We start from the raw sequence: 17,164 nt of genomic DNA, 5'->3' as shown, positions 1-17,164 counted from the left end.
AAATGTTTCTTAATTAAAATATCAATGCAAGATTTTGTGACCAGCAACATATTCACAAGACACAAGTACTGATTAATATCTTAAGACTGCCCAGCACACATGGATACGGTCTTAATTTTGCTATGAAAAAAGCAAGCATTTAACTTCAACTCGCAGTCTATAACCAGTGCACCACCACACAAAAGAAAAAGATACATTTGTCAGCTATGGTTTGTTATACATTTAAATGTACTTTAGCAGTATATTCTAAACAATGTTTGACTTACCTCGCAGTCTTTGACCAATGTGCCACCACAAGTGAAAGAAAAGGCATACTTGCCAGCTATGCTTTGTTATACATTTAAACATTTACTTCAGCAGTATATTTTAAATTGTTTTTTTAAATGGTTACAAAAAGTTGAATTACCTCAGCTCGCAGTCTATAACCAGTGCACCACCCCACACACACACACAAAAAAGGTATACTTGTCAGGCATGCTAGGTTATACATTTCACAGTATGTTCTAAATTCTTTAATGGTTACAAAAAGTTGCCTTACCTCAGCTCGCAGTCTTTAACCAGTACACCATCACACACAAAAAAATACACTTGTCAGGCATGCTTTGTTATGCATTGAAACATTTACTTCAGCAGAATATTCCAAATTATTTTTAAATGGTTACAAAAAGATGCCTTACCTCAGCTCGCAGTCTTTAACCAGTGCACCACCACACACACACACACACACACACACAAAAGGTATACTTGTCAGGCATGCTTTGTTATACATTTACTTCAGCAGTATAGTCTAAGTGCATTTTAATAAAGTTTGACATACCTCAACTGTCTTTTACCAATGTACCAGCACATGCAAGAAAGAAGAGTGATAAGTTTTAAGAACTTAACATACATTTAAAAAGTACAATCAAATTATTTTTACATATACAAGAATTATAAATGTTACCTCAACTCACTCTTGTTAATACACCAGCACACATAAAAAGAAGAAAGTATTGTTTAGCATATATTCAAATTACACATTTCACAAAAAAAATAATAATAATTTTCACAGTTAAATAAACTCTTTATTAAACTATCAATTAATGAGACCATTTTCAAGAAAATATAGTGTAGACTACGAAGACTAAATTACTTTGTTTAAATAATTTGCAAACAATCTGAATCAGAATTACTAAACTCTTGTGCGTCGCTTTTCCAAAAACACACAAAATCCCTAATATTAAACATTAAATTACCTTCCAATAAAATCCAGAATTGTATTACAGATCAAACAATAGACTACCATAATAAGAAAACTAATTAAAGTAAAGAGAAAACACTTAAAATGAGTTGGCACTTTGAACACTTGGTCATTACAAAAAACAAACAAAATGAACATATTAAACACTTCAGCAAAAAATCCACAATCCAAACTAAGAAGAAATAATTAACATACAGACACTTTTAAAACAAACGTACCTTCTGTAGAAAAACAGATAAACTGAGCAGCACATGCTCTCTCCCTGATATACTGTCAATTTAAGACCAGGTGCAGCTTGATTAATTGGTTAGCACGTGGTCTGATGCTTTTGTGAACATTCTCACACCTTAACCTCTCTTCTGTGGCTTATCAAATGTTTGTCAACTAATGTGGCTCTCTCTGCTAAGGCACTGGTCCCGAACCTGAGAGGTCGTGGGATCAAATCCGGGGTGGGTAAGGTTGATCCGATGTAAGTCTTTTTTTGGCCGTTTTGCTTCGTCCCGCTCCTTGTTAGTTGCTATTAAGCTAATTAAGTGTTTCCGTTTAAACGCTACTCCTCCTTCAAAAGTGTTTTGATTTTTCTGAAATTTGCCACAGACAATCTTGGGACCGAGCCGCACAGAAATGACTGAACAGATTTTTGATATTCGTCTTTGTTCAAAAGTTATTAAATTGTGAACATAACGAGGTCGACCCAAAATCGGTTAAGAGGCTGTATCTCGGCCAAACATTGATCAATCGAAACTAAACTTGATACACTTCATCAACACCATGATCTGAGGGTTCAAGCCGATGGGTGTTGAGATACCTATGGGTGTTGAGATACCAAAAATTCACATTTTTGCTTATAACTTTTGAACAATTAGTTGGAAAATCATGATCTTGTTGTCTGTCTATTCCTCGGATCATGCCGAATCCATGGATGTAAATTTTGCCAGGATTGACTAAACTAACTGCCTGACATTAAGAATTGTGTCCTAAGTTTCTATATCTTTTCAACCCATGGAAAGATTTCTACTATAAACGGTAGGGATTATTAAAACCATGTTTCGGATGTACCTCAGATATCTGAATTACAATTTACTTAACTTTCCACATTACGCTTGCTTAAATTGCTCAGAAACTTTCTTTAGTGATCTCATTCTCACACCTTAACCTTTCTTCTGCCTCTTGCTGGATGTGTAGCGAGTCAGTGGTACAGTCTGTTAAGGTGGTGGTTCTGAACTTCTGAGGTCATGGGTTCGAATCCAGTGCACTGTTGTTTCTGAGTTAATGGGTTTGAATCAAGGGCAGTTAATGTTGCTTCTGTGTTCATGGGTTCAAATCAACGGCAGTTAATGTTGCCTCTGTTCAAAGCATTGGATTTTCTGCGTGTGTTCGCATTGAATGAAAAATGTTTTTGGTCTTTCTCATCTAAAGTTCTGTTCAATTTCAAACCTCTCTTCTTCTGAACTGATCCGTTCTCCTGACGTACGTTCCGTTTCGGCCATTTTGCTTCGTCCCGCTCGTTGCTCTGGCTACAGCCCTTCAGGGCTTGGCCCCGGGATCGCTGCTTGCAGCTATATTAGCGATTGTTTTTGGTAGAATTTTCGAGCAAAAACAATCGATCACTATGCTAGCCCTATGAAGGGAACATGGGAAAATGATGAAATTTGGCACACTTCTAGAGATGGTCACCAATAGTGATCTGACCAACTTTGGGGTCTCTAAGACCAACTCTACAGCGCCACCACCAGTTCAAAAATTCAGTTTTGAAACTTTAATAACTCCTGAACCCTTTGTTCTAGACAGATAAAACTTAGTACACATGATTACTCTCTTCACGGAGATTACATTCTATACCTTACATTAAGTTTCCACCCATTACAGTAATTGCTATTAAGCTAATTAAGTGTTTCCGTTTAAACGCTACTCCTCCTTCAAAAGTGGTTTGATTTTTCTGAAATTTGCCACAGACGATCTTCGGACCGAGCCGCACAGAAATGACTGAACAGATTTTTGATATTCGTCTTTGTTCAAAAGTTATTAAATTGTGAACATAACGAGGTCCACCCAAAATTGGTTAAGAGGCTGTACCTCGGCCAAACATTGATCAATCGAAACTAAACTTGATACACTTCATCAAAACCATGATTTGAGGGTTCATGCCGAATTCGGTCACAGCGCCACCTATGGGTCATGAGATAATATAAATGCACATTTTTGCTTATAACTTTTGAACACCTTCATCTATCAAGATAAAACTTAGTACACCTGATTCCTCTCTTCACGCCGATCACATTGAATAGTTTACATTAAAATTCCTGCCATTACAGTGAAGGCCATTAAGAAAAGTACAGTATTCCGTTTTTTCGCTACTCCTCCTTCAAATGTGGCCCAATTCTTCTCAAAATTTCCTCAGACGATCTTTGGACCGAGCCGCACAGAAATGACTGAACAGAATTTTTCGACCTACTGGTCAAAAAAAGAGTTATGATGCTCTGAAGTCAACAGTGTTCAATCGAAATTGTTCCAGAAGCTGTATCTCGGCCGTACTTTGATCAATCGCCACAAAACTCGCTACAGTTCATCAACACTATGAACTGAGAATATATCCCAAAGTTGGGAACAGCGCCACCTATGGGTCGTGAGATACCAAAAACTCACATTTCTGCTTGTAACTTTTGAACAATTAGTTGGAAAATCATGATCTTGTTGTCTGTCTATTCCTCGAAACATGCCAAATCCATGGATGTAAATTTTGCCAGGATTAACTAAACTAACTGCCTGACATTAAGAATTGTGTCCTAAGTTTCTATATCTTTTCAACCCATGGAAAGATTTCTACTATAATCGGTAGGGATTAATAAAACCATGTTTCAGATGTACCTCAGATATCTGAATTACAATTTACTTAACTTTCCACATTACGCTTGCTTAAATTGCTCAGAAACTTTCTTTAGTGATCTCATTCTCACACCTTAACCTCTCTTCTGTGCCGTGTATATTGTGTGTCAACTAATGTGGCGCACTTAGCTAAGGCACTCGTCCCAAACCCAAGAGGTCGTGGGATCGAATCCGGGGTGGGTAACGTCGGTCCGATGGAAGTTCCGTTTTGGCCGTTTTGCTTCGTCCCGCTCGTTGCTCTGGCTACAGCCCTTCAGGGCTTGGCCCCGGTATCGCTGCTTGCAGCTATATTTAGGGGCCAAGCCCAGAGGGCTGTAGCCCCTATTGTATCTGTACGTTTTATTAGGGGCCAAGCCCAGAGGGCTGTAGCCCCTATTGTATCTGTACGTTTTATTATTATTATTATTATTCTTCTTCTTCTTCTTCTTGGCCAATGGGGGTCTATGGCAGCCCTATGAAGGGAACATGGGAAAATGATAAAATTTGGCACACTTGTAGAGATGACCATTATTAGTGATCTGACCAACTTTGGGGTCTCTAGGACCAACTCTACAGCGCCACCACCAGTTCAAAAATTCAACATTCAAACATTAATAACTCTTGAACCACTAATTCTATGAAAATCAAACTTAGTACATCTATTTTGCCTCTTCATGGAGATTCCTTTCCACACCTTACATTAAGACTCCGCCCATTACAGTAGCGGCCATTTTGAAAAGTACAGTATTCAGTCTAAACACTACTCCTCCTTCAAAATTGGTCCAATTCTTCTGAAATTTGGCTCAGATGTTCTTTGGACTGAGCCGCACAGAAATGACTGAACAGAATTTTTTGAACGCTAGTTAAAAAAAAAGTTATGATGCTGTGAGCTTACTGAGACTGACCTAAAATTGGTTGACATGCTGTATCTCGGCCAAACTTTGATCAATCGATACCAAACTTGGAACACTTCATCTACACCACGATCTGGGGGTCCATGCCAAATTTGGGAACAGCGCCACCTATGGGTGTCGAGATACCAAAAATGCACTTTTTTGCTTATAACTTCTGAACAGTTCACCAGAAAATTATTATCTTGATGTCTATGGATTCTTTAGATCATGCCGGATCTGTGGATGTCAATTTTGTCAAGACCACCAGGACCACCCGTCCGCCATTTTGAATTTTGTCATAAATTGCTATATCTTTTGATCTACTGTACATATCTTCACAAAAATCGATAGGCATCATCAACAACATGTGCCGGAGGTACCCCGGAAGTTAGAAGACAGCGCCACCTAGTGTTCAAGAGATATAACGATTCTTGCAAAACCCCTTATAACTACTGTAAATGTTGATCGATTTTTGTTATTTTTATGTCATTTTATTCCTTTGGTTATGCCGAATCTGATGATGTCTCAATTTTCATTTTCCAATATGGCGTCTGTCCGCCATATTGAATGGAATGAAATACAGTTTTTTCGCTACTCCTCCCTGAAATCTTGTTCAATTTTGTCCAAAATTTTATCAGATGAACTTCAGACCGGGCCTGACAGAAATGACTGAACAGATTTTTGATATTCACTCCCGTTCCCGACGTGTACAGCTCCGAAGTTGACCGTGCCTGTGCTTGTTGATTTATGCTAATTAGCTTAGCATGCTAATTAGCTAAAATGCTAACACGTTTCTATTGACTCTAATGGGTCTCCTGAGCTATCTGGTTAACTTTGAGCAACGTTAGCATTTTTTAGCGTAGCATGCTAATCTGGCTAAAATGCTGCTTCGGGCTTTTGAGAGTTAATTCTCACACCTTAACCTCTCTTCTGTGCCATGAAAACAGTGTGTCAACTAATGTGGCGCACTTAGCTATGGCACTGGTCCCAAACCCGAGAGGTCGTGGGATCGAATCCGGGGTGGGTAATGTCGATCCGATGGAAGTTCCGTTTTGGCCGTTTTGCTTCGTCCCGCTCGTTGCTCTGGCTACAGCCCTTCAGGGCTTGGCCCCGGGATTGCTGCTTGCAGCTATATTTATTATTATTCTTCTTCTTCTTCTTCTTCTTGGCCAATGGGGGTCTATGGCAGCCCTATGAAGGGAACATGGGAAAATGATAAAATTTGGCACACTTGTAGAGATGACCATTAATAGTGATCTGACCAACTTTGGGGTCTCTAGGCCCAACTCTACAGCGCCACCAGCAGTCCAAAAATTCAACATTCAAACGTTAATAACTCTTGAACCACTTATTCTATGAAAATCAAACTTAGTACATCTATTTTGTCTCTTCATGGAGATTCCATTCCACACCTTACATTAAGACTCCGCCCATTACAGTAGCGGCCATTTTGAAAAGTACAGTATTCAGTCTAAACACTACTCCTCCTTCAAAATTGGTCCAATTCTTCTGAAATTTGACTCAGATGTTCTTTGGACTGAGCCGCACAGAAATGACTGAACAGAATTTTTTGAACGCTAGTGAAAAAAAAAGTTATGATGCTGTGAACTTACCAAGACTGACCTAAAATCGGTTGAGATGCTGTATCTCGGCCAAACTTTGATCAATTGATACCAAACTTGGTACACTTCATCTACACCATGATCTGGGGGTCCACGCCAAATTTGGGAACAGCGCCACCTATGGGTGTTGAGATACCAAAAATGCACTTTTTTGCTTATAACTTCTGAACAATTCATCAGAAAATTATTTTCTTGATGTCTATGGATTCTTTAGATCATTCCGAATCTGTGGATGTCCATTTTGTCAAGACCACCTGGACCACCCGTCCGCCATTTTGAAATTTGTCAAAAATTGCTATATCTTTTGATCTACTGTACATATCTTCACAAAAATCGATAGGCATCATCAACACCATGTGCCGGAGGTACCCCGGAAGTTAGAAGACAGCGCCACCTAGTGTTCAAGAGATATAACGATTCTTGCAAAACCCCTTATAACTACTGTAAATGTTGATCAATTTTTGTTATTTTTATGTCATTTTATTCCTTTGGTTATGCCGAATCTGATGATGTCTCAATTTTCATTTTCCAATATGGCGTCTGTCCGCCATATTGAATGGAATGAAATACAGTTTTTTCGCTACTCCTCCCTGAAATCTTGTTCAATTTTGTCCAAAATTTTATCAGATGAAGTTCAGACCGGGCCTGACAGAAATGACTGAACAGATTTTTGATATTCACTCCCGTTCCCGACGTGTACAGCTCTGAAGTTGACCGTGCCTGTGCTGGTTGATTTATGCTAATTAGCTTAGCATGCTAATTAGCTAAAATGCTAACACGTTTCTATTGACTCTAATGGGTCTCCTGAGCTATCTGGTTAACTTTGAGCAACGTTAGCATTTTTTAGCGTAGCATGCTAATCTGGCTAAAATGCTGCTTCGGGCTTTTGAGAGTTAATTCTCACACCTTAACCTCTCTTCTGTGCCATGCAAACAGTGTGTCAACTAATGTGGCGCACTTAGCTAAGGCACTTGTCCCAAACCCGAGAGGTCGTGGGATCGAATCCGGGGTGGGTCAAGTCGGTCCGATGGAAGTTCCATTTTGGCCGTTTTGCTTCGTCCCGCTCGTTGCTCTGGCTACAGCCCTTCAGGGCTTGGCCCCGGTATCGCTGCTTGCAGCTATATTAGCGATTGTTTTTGGTAGAATTTTCGAGCAAAAACAATCGATCACTATGCTAGCCCTATGAAGGGAACATGGGAAAATGATGAAATTTGGCACACTTTTAGAGATGGTCACCAATAGTGATCTGACCAACTTTGGAGTCTCTAAGACCAACTCTACAGCGCCACCACCAGTTCAAAAATTCAGTTTTTAAACTTTAATAACTCATGAACCCTTTGGTCTATCCAGATAGGACTTAGTACACATGATTACTCTCTTCATGGAGATTACACTCTATACCTTACATTAAGTCTCCACCCATTACAGTAATTGCTATTAAGCTAATTAAATGTTTCTGTTTAAACACTACTCCTCCTTCAAAAGTGGTTTGATTTTTCTGAAATTTGCCACAGACGATCTTCGGACCGAGCCGCACAGAAATGACTGAACAGATTTTTGATATTCGTTTTTGTTCAAAAGTTATTAAATTGTGAACATAACGAGGTCCACCCAAAATTGGTTAAGAGGCTGTATCTCGGCCAAACATTGATCAATCGAAATTAAACTTGATACACTGCATAAACACCATGATCTGAGGGTACATGCCGAATTCGGGGACAACGCCACCTATGGGTCATGAGATAGCATAAATGCACATTTCTCCTTATAACTTTTGAACACCTTCTTCTATCAACATAAAACTTAGTACATCTCATTCCTCTCTTCACGCTGATCACATTTAATAGTTTACATTAAAATTCCTGCCATTACAGTGATGGCCATTTAGAAAAGTACAGTATTCCCTTTTTTCGCTACTCCTCCTTCAAATGTGGCCCAATTCTTCTCAAAATTTCCTCAGACGATCTTTGGACCGAGCCGCACGGAAATGACTGAATAGAATTTTTCGACCTACTGGTCAAAAAAAGAGTTATGATGCTCTGAAGTTAACACTATTGAATCGAAATTGTTCGAGAAGCTGTATCTCGGCCGTACTTTGATCAATCGCCACAAAACTTGCTACACTTCATCAACACTATGAACTGAGAATATATCCCAAAGTTGGAAACAGCGCCACCTATGGGTCGTGAGATACCAAAAATTCACATGTCTGCTTATAGCTTTTGAACAATTAGTTGCAAAAACATGATCTTGGTTTCTTTCTATTCCTCGGGTAATGCCGAATCTATGGATGTAAATTTTGCCAGGATTGACTAAACTACCTTAAAATGCTAGGCAACTTTCTTTAGTGAACTCATCCTCACACCTTAACCTCTCTTCTGTGCCATGCAAACTGTGTGTCAACTAATGTGGCGCACTTAGCTAAGGCACCAGTCCCGAGCCCCAGAGGTCGTGGGATCGAATCCGGGGTGGGTAACGTCGATCCGATGGAAGTTCCGTTTTGGCCGTTTTGCTTCGTCCCGCTCGTTGCTCTGGCTACAGCCCTTCAGGGCTTGGCCCCGGTATCGCTGCTTGCAGCTATATTTAGGGGCCAAGCCCAGAGGGCTGTAGCCCCTATTGTATCTGTACGTTTTATTATTAGGGGCCAAGCCCAAAGGGCTGTAGCCCCTATTGTATCTGTATGTTTTATTATTAGGGGCCAAGCCCAGAGGGCTGTAGCCCCTATTGTATCTGTACGTTTTATTATTATTATTATTATTCTTCTTCTTCTTCTTCTTGGCCAATGGGGGTCTATGGCAGCCCTATGAAGGAAACATGGGAAAATGATGAAATTTGGCACACTTGTAGTGATGGTCATTATTAGTGATCTGACCAACTTTGGGGTCTCTAGGACCAACTCTACAGCGCCACCACCAGTTCAAAAATTCAACATTCAAACGTTAATAACTCTTGAACCACTTATTCTATGAAAATCAAACTTAGTACATCTATTTTGTCTCTTCATGGACATTCCATTCCATACCTTACATTAAGACTCCACCCATTACAGTAGCGGCCATTTTGAAAAGTACAGTATTCAGTCTAAACACTACTCCTCCTTCAAAATTGGTCCAATTCTTCTGAAATTTGTCTCAGATGTTCTTTGGACTGAGCCGCACAGAAATGACTGAACAGATTTTTGATTTTCGTCTTTGTTCAAAAGTTATTCAATTGTGAACTTAATGAGGCTGACCTAAAATCGGTTGAGATGCTGTATCTCGGCCAAACTTTGATCAATCGATACCAAACTTGGTACACTTCATCTACACCATGATCTGGGGGTCCACGCCAAATTTGGGAACAGCGCCACCTATGGGTGTTGAGATACCAAAAATTCACTTTTTTGCTTATAACTTCTGAACAATTCATCAGAAAATTATTTTCTTGATGTCTATGGATTCTTTAGATCATTCCGAATCTGTGGATGTCAATTTTGTCAAGACCACCTGGACCACCCGTCCGCCATTTTGAATTTTGTCAAAAATTGCTATATCTTTTGATCTACTGTACATATCTTCACAAAAATCGATAGGCATCATCAACAACATGTGCCGGAGGTACCCCGGAAGTTAGAAGACAGCGCCACCTAGTGTTCAAGAGATATAACGATTCTTGCAAAACCCCTTATAACTACTGTAAATGTTGATCGATTTTTGTTATTTTTATGTCATTTGATTCCTTTGGTTATGCCGAATCTGATGATGTCTCAATTTTCATTTTCCAATATGGCGTCTGTCCGCCATATTGAATGGATTGAAATACAGTTTTTTCGCTACTCCTCCCTGAAATCTTGTTCAATTTTGTTCAAAATTTTATCAGATGAACTTCAGACCGGGCCTGACAGAAATGACTGAACAGATTTTTGATATTCACTCCCGTTCCCGACGTGTACAGCTCTGAACTTGACCGTGCCTGTGCTTGTTGATTTATGCTAGTTAGCTTAGCATGCTAATTAGCTAAAATGCTAACACGTTTCTATTGACTCTAATGGGTCTCCTGAGCTATCTGGTTAACTTTGAGCAACGTTAGCATTTTTTAGCGTAGCATGCTAATCTGGCTAAAATGCTGCTTCGGGCTTTTGAGAGTTCATTCTCACACCTTAACCTCTCTTCTGTGCCATGCAAACTGTGTGTCAACTAATGTGGCGCACTTAGCTAAGGCACTCGTCCCAAACCCGAGAGGTCGTGGGATCGAATCCGGGGTGGGTCACGTAGATCCGATGGAAGTTCCGTTTTGGCCGTTTTGCTTCGTCCCGCTCGTTGCTCTGGCTACAGCCCTTCAGGGCTTGGCCCCGGTATCGCTGCTTGCAGCTATATTTATTATTATTCTTCTTCTTCTTCTTCTTCTCGTCCAATGGGAGTCTATGGCAGCCCTATGAAGGGAACATGGGAAAATGATGAAATTTGGCACACTTGTAGAGATGACCATTATTAGTGATCTGACCAACTTTGGGGTCTCTAGGACCAACTCTACAGCGCCACCACCAGTTCAAAAATTCAACATTCACACATTAATAACTCTTGAACCACTAATTCTATGAAAATAAAACTTAGTACATATGATCAATCTCTTCATGGAGATTCTATTCCATACCTTACATTAAGACTCCGCCCATTACAGTGGCGGCCATTTTGAAAAGTACAGTATTCAGTCTAAACACTACTCCTCCTTCAAAATTGGTCCAATTCTTCTGAAATTTGGCTCAGATGTTCTTTGGACTGAGCCGCACAGAAATGACTGAACAGAATTTTTTGAACACTAGTGAAAAAAAAGTTATGATGCTGTGAACTTACTCAGGTTGACCTCAAATCGGTTGAGATGCTGTATCTCGGCCAAACTTTGATCAATCGATACCAAACTTGGTACACTTCATCTACACCATGATCTGGGGGTCCACGCCAAATTTGGGAACAGCGCCACCTATGGGTGTTGAGATACCAAAAATGCACTTTTTTGCTTATAACTTCTGAACAATTCATCAGAAAATTATTTTCTTGATGTCTATGGATTCTTTAGATCATTCCGGATCTGTGGATGTCAATTTTGTCGAGACCACCTGGACCACCCGTCCGCCATTTTGAATTTTGTCATAAATTGCTATATCTTTTGATCTATTGTACATATCTTCACAAAAATCGATAGGCATCATCAACAACATGTGCCTGAGGTACCCCGGAAGTTAGAAGACAGCGCCACCTAGTGTTCAAGAGATATAACGATTCTTGCAAAACCCCTTATAACTACTGTAAATTTTGATCGATTTTTGATATTTTTATGTCATTTGATTCCGTGGGTTATGCCGAATCAGATGATGTCTCCATTTGCCATTTTCCAATATGGCGTCTGTCCGCCATATTGAATGGATTTAAATACAGTTTTTTCGCTACTCCTCCCTGAAATCTTGTTCAATTTTGTCCAAAATTTTATCAGATGAACTTCAGACCGGGCCTGACAGAAATGACTGAACAGATTTTTGATATTCACTCCCGTTCCCGACGTGTACAGCTCTGAAGTTGACCGTGCCTGTGCTGGTTGATTTATGCTAATTAGCTTAGCATGCTAATTAGCTAAAATGCTAACACGTTTCTATTGACTCTAATGGGTCTCCTGAGCTATCTGGTTAACTTTGAGCAACGTTAGCATTTTTTAGCGTAGCATGCTAATCTGGCTAAAATGCTGCTTCGGGCTTTTGAGAGTTAATTCTCACACCTTAACCTCTCTTCTGTGCCATGCAAACAGTGTGTCAACTAATGTGGCGCACTTCGCTAAGGCACTCGTCCGCAAACCCGAGAGGTCGTGGGATCGAATCCGGGGTGGGTAAAGTCGATCCGATGGAAGTTCCGTTTTGGCCGTTTTGCTTCGTCCCGCTCGTTGCTCTGGCTACAGCCCTTCAGGGCTTGGCCCCGGGTATCGCTGCTTGCAGCTATATTTATTATTATTATTCTTCTTCTTCTTCTTCTTGGCCAATGGGGGTCTATGGCAGCCCTATGAAGGAAACATGGGAAAATGATGAAATTTGGCACACTTGTAGTGATGGTCATTATTAGTGATCTGACCAACTTTGGGGTCTCTAGGACCAACTCTACAGCGCCACCACCAGTTCAAAAATTCAACATTCAAACGTTAATAACTCTTGAACCACTTATTCTATGAAAATCAAACTTAGTACATCTATTTTGTCTCTTCATGGACATTCCATTCCATACCTTACATTAAGACTCCACCCATTACAGTAGCGGCCATTTTGAAAAGTACAGTATTCAGTCTAAACACTACTCCTCCTTCAAAATTGGTCCAATTCTTCTGAAATTTGTCTCAGATGTTCTTTGGACTGAGCCGCACAGAAATGACTGAACAGATTTTTGATTTTCGTCTTTGTTCAAAAGTTATTCAATTGTGAACTTAATGAGGCTGACCTAAAATCGGTTGAGATGCTGTATCTCGGCCAAACTTTGATCAATCGATACCAAACTTGGTACACTTCATCTACACCATGATCTGGGGGTCCACGCCAAATTTGGGAACAGCGCCACCTATGGGTGTTGAGATACCAAAAATTCACTTTTTTGCTTATAACTTCTGAACAATTCATCAGAAAATTATTTCTTGATGTCTATGGATTCTTTAGATCATTCCGAATCTGTGGATGTCAATTTTGTCAAGACCACCTGGACCACCCGTCCGCCATTTTGAATTTTGTCAAAAATTGCTATATCTTTTGATCTACTGTACATATCTTCACAAAAATCGATAGGCATCATCAACAACATGTGCCGGAGGTACCCCGGAAGTTAGAAGACAGCGCCACCTAGTGTTCAAGAGATATAACGATTCTTGCAAAACCCCTTATAACTACTGTAAATGTTGATCGATTTTTGTTATTTTTATGTCATTTGATTCCTTTGGTTATGCCGAATCTGATGATGTCTCAATTTTCATTTTCCAATATGGCGTCTGTCCGCCATATTGAATGGATTGAAATACAGTTTTTTCGCTACTCCTCCCTGAAATCTTGTTCAATTTTGTTCAAAATTTTATCAGATGAACTTCAGACCGGGCCTGACAGAAATGACTGAACAGATTTTTGATATTCACTCCCGTTCCCGACGTGTACAGCTCTGAACTTGACCGTGCCTGTGCTTGTTGATTTATGCTAGTTAGCTTAGCATGCTAATTAGCTAAAATGCTAACACGTTTCTATTGACTCTAATGGGTCTCCTGAGCTATCTGGTTAACTTTGAGCAACGTTAGCATTTTTTAGCGTAGCATGCTAATCTGGCTAAAATGCTGCTTCGGGCTTTTGAGAGTTCATTCTCACACCTTAACCTCTCTTCTGTGCCATGCAAACTGTGTGTCAACTAATGTGGCGCACTTAGCTAAGGCACTCGTCCCAAACCCGAGAGGTCGTGGGATCGAATCCGGGGTGGGTCACGTAGATCCGATGGAAGTTCCGTTTTGGCCGTTTTGCTTCGTCCCGCTCGTTGCTCTGGCTACAGCCCTTCAGGGCTTGGCCCCGGTATCGCTGCTTGCAGCTATATTTAGGGGCCAAGCCCAGAGGGCTGTAGCCCCTATTGTATCTGTATGTTTTATTATTATTATTATTTTTATTCTTCTTCTTCGTCCAATGGGAGTCTATGGCAGCCCTATGAAGGGAACATGGGAAAATGATGAAATTTGGCACACTTGTAGAGATGACCATTATTAGTGATCTGACCAACTTTGGGGTCTCTAGGACCAACTCTACAGCGCCACCACCAGTTCAAAAATTCAACATTCAAACGTTAATAACTCTTGAACCACTAATTCTATGAAAATAAAACTTAGTACATCTATTTTGTCTCTTCATGGAGATTCCATTCCACACCTTACATTAAGACTCCGCCCATTACAGTAGGCGGCCATTTTGAAAAGTACAGTATTCAGTCTAAACACTACTCCTCCTTCAAAATTGGTCCAATTCTTCTGAAATTTGGCTCAGATGTTCCTTGGACTGAGCCGCACAGAAATGACTGAACAGAATTTTTGAACACTAGTGAAAAAAAAAGTTATGATGCTGTGAAACTTACTGAGGTTGACCTAAAATCGGTTGAGATGCTGTATCTCGGCCAAACTTTGATCAATCGATACCAAACTTGGTACACTTCATCTACACCATGATCTGGGGGTCCACGCCAAATTTGGGAACAGCGCCACCTATGGGTGTTGAGATACCAAAAATGCACTTTTTTGCTTATAACTTCTGAACAATTCATCAGAAAATTATTATCTTGATGTCTATGGATTCTTTAGATCATTCCGGATCTGTGGATGTCAATTTTGTCGAGACCACCAGGACCACCCGTCCGCCATTTTGAATTTTGTCATAAATTGCTATATCTTTTGATTATTGTACATATCTTCACAAAAATCGATAGGCATCATCAACAACATGTGCCTGAGGTACCCCGGAAGTTAGAAGACAGCGCCACCTAGTGTTCAAGAGATATAACGATTCTTGCAAAACCCCTTATAACTACTGTAAATTTTGATCGATTTTTGATATTTTTATGTCATTTGATTCCGTGGGTTATGCCAAATCAGATGATGTCTCATTTGCCATTTTCCAATATGGCGTCTGTCCGCCATATTGAATGGAATGAAATACAGTTTTTTCGCTACTCCTCCCTGAAATCTTGTTCAATTTTGTTCAAAATTTTATCAGATGAACTTCAGACCGGGCCTGACAGAAATGACTGAACAGATTTTTGATATTCACTCCCGTTCCCGACGTGTACAGCTCTGAAGTTGACCGTGCCTGTGCTGGTTGATTTATGCTAATTAGCTTAGCATGCTAATTAGCTAAAATGCTAACACGTTTCTATTGACTCTAATGGGTCTCCTGAGCTATCTGGTTAACTTTGAGCAACGTTAGCATTTTTTAGCGTAGCATGCTAATCTGGCTAAAATGCTGCTTCGGGCTTTTGAGAGTTAATTCTCACACCTTAACCTCTCTTCTGTGCCATGCAAACAGTGTGTCAACTAATGTGGCGCACTTAGCTAAAGCACTCGTCCCAAACCCGAGAGGTCGTGGGATCGAATCCGGGGGTGGGTAACGTCGATCCGATGGAAGTTCCGTTTTGGCCGTTTTGCTTCGTCCCGCTCGTTGCTCTGGCTACAGCCCTTCAGGGCTTGGCCCCGGTATCGCTGCTTGCAGCTATATTAGCGATTGTTTTTGGTAGAATTTTCGAGCAAAAACAATCGATCACTATGCAAGCCCTATGAAGGGAACATGGGAAAATGATGAAATTTGGCACACTTCTAGAGATGGTCACCAATAGTGATCTGACCAACTTTGGGGTCTCTAAGACCAACTCTACAGCGCCACCACCAGTTTCAAAAATTCAGTTTTTATACTTTAATAACTCCCGAACCCTTTGGTCTATCCAGATACGACTTAGTACACATGATTACTCTCTTCATGGAGATTACACTCTATACCTTACATTAAGTCTCCACCCATTACAGTAATTGCTATTAAGCTAATTAAGTGTTTCCGTTTAAACGCTACTCCTCCTTCAAAAGTGGTTTGATTTTTCTGAAATTTGCCACAGACGATCTTCGGACCGAGCCGCACAGAAATGACCTGAACAGATTTTTGATTTTCATCTTTGTTCAAAAGTTATTCAATTGTGAACATAACGAGGTCCACCCAAAATCGGTTAAGAGGCTGTATCTCGGCCAAACATTGATCAACGAAACTAAACTTGATACACTTCACAACACCATGATCTGAGGGTACATGCCGAATTCGGGACAGCGCCACTATGGGTCATGAGATAGCATAAATGCACATTTCTCCTTATAACTTTTGAACACCTTCTTCTATCAACATAAAACTTAGTACATCTCATTCCTCTCTTCACGCTGATCACATTGAATAGTGTACATTAAAATTCCTGCCATTACAGTTGAAGGCCATTAAGAAAGTACAGTATCTGTTTTTTCGCTACTCCTCCTTCAAATGTGGCCCAATTCTTCTCAAATTTCCTCATACGATCTTTTGGACCGAGCCGCACAGAAATGACTGAACAGAATTCTTCGACCTACTGGTCAAAAAAGAGTTATGATGCTCTGAAGTTAAGTGTTGAATCGAAATTGTTCGAGAAGCTGTATCTCGGCCGTACTTTGATCAATCGCCACAAACTTGCTACACTTCATCAACACCATGAACTGAAGAATATATCCCAAAGTTGGGAAACAGCGCCACCTATGGGTCGTGAGATCCAAAAATTCACATTTCTGCTTATAACTTTTGAACAATTAGTTGGAAAACATGATCTGGTTTCTTTCTCATTCTCGGGTAATGCCGAATCTATGGATGTAAATTTTGCCAGGAATTGACTAAACTACCTATAAAATGCTAGGCACTTTCTTTAGTGAATCATCCTCACACCTTAACCTCTTTCTGTGCCATGCAAACTGTGTGTCAACTAATGTGGCGCACTTAGCTAAGGCACCGGTCCCAG

This window comes from Carassius auratus, unplaced genomic scaffold (assembly GCF_003368295.1).
Source record: "Carassius auratus strain Wakin unplaced genomic scaffold, ASM336829v1 scaf_tig00047281, whole genome shotgun sequence".
Lineage (NCBI taxonomy): Eukaryota > Metazoa > Chordata > Actinopteri > Cypriniformes > Cyprinidae > Carassius > Carassius auratus.
This window is presented reverse-complemented; position numbering follows the sequence as displayed.